This window comes from Bos indicus, chromosome 11 (assembly GCF_029378745.1).
Source record: "Bos indicus isolate NIAB-ARS_2022 breed Sahiwal x Tharparkar chromosome 11, NIAB-ARS_B.indTharparkar_mat_pri_1.0, whole genome shotgun sequence".
In the NCBI taxonomy this organism is placed as follows: domain Eukaryota; kingdom Metazoa; phylum Chordata; class Mammalia; order Artiodactyla; family Bovidae; genus Bos; species Bos indicus.
In genome coordinates, this window is record NC_091770.1 from 106,687,507 (window position 1) to 106,688,504 (window position 998).

A 998-nucleotide genomic window follows, 5' to 3' on the forward strand; every position below is an offset into this window, starting at 1 on the left:
AGCCTCTTTTCTCCACTGAATTTCCTCACTGAGCTATCCTTATTCTATTACTCTTTATATCCTTAATTAATGTTTAATTAAGCAGTTGTTTCCTGGTCCTCGACGACGCCGTCCCTGCTTCGAATTCCCTGGATCCACCGGGGCTGGACCCCGGCAGATCCCTTTTGACCCGTCATCTGGGCCATTTCGCTAGCCTTTTTAGGTACTTACAAGACTCTTTCTTAAGCTTAGGAAACCTCAGCTATTTTTTTTTTTTTTCTTTCTGCACTGTGCTTGCAGGTATAGATAAGGTGTGTTTTCACCAGACATTTGAGCCAGCACATCTTTAACTGTCCTTACTTATTAGTGGGGCTTCCCCAATGGCTCAGCAGCAAAGAATCATCTGCAAGGCAAGAGACATGATTTCAATCCCTGGGGGAACATCCCCTGGAGAAGGAAATGGCAACCTACTCCAGTATTCTTGCCTGGAAAACCCCATGGACAGAGGAGCCTGGCGGGTTACAGTCCATAGGGTCACACAGAGTCGAACACAACTGAGCATGCACACACTTACACGCACTTATTCTGAGTGAAATTGTTCCCCCAGAACATGTGTTAAGTTCCTAACCTGAAGAACTTCAGAGTTTGGTTATAGGATCATTGGGTTATAGGGTCATTATTTGGATATAGGGTCATTGAAGATGCAATTGTTAATATGAAGTCATACTGAAGTAAGGTGGACTGTTAATCCCGTGTGAGTGATGTCCTTACAAGAATGAAGAAATCTGGACACAGATGTAGAGGGAAGATGACCATGAGAAGACAGCAGAGACTGGAAAGATGCTTACAAGACAAGGAATGCCTGGGACCATGAGCAGCTGGAAAAAACAAGGAAGGAACCTCCCCTAGAGCTTCATAGAGAGCCTGGTTCTGCCAATACCTTGACTTCAGACTTGTAGGCTCCAGAACTGTGAGAAAATAAATTTTTGTTGTTCTAAGTCAATGAGTGTGTGGTACTG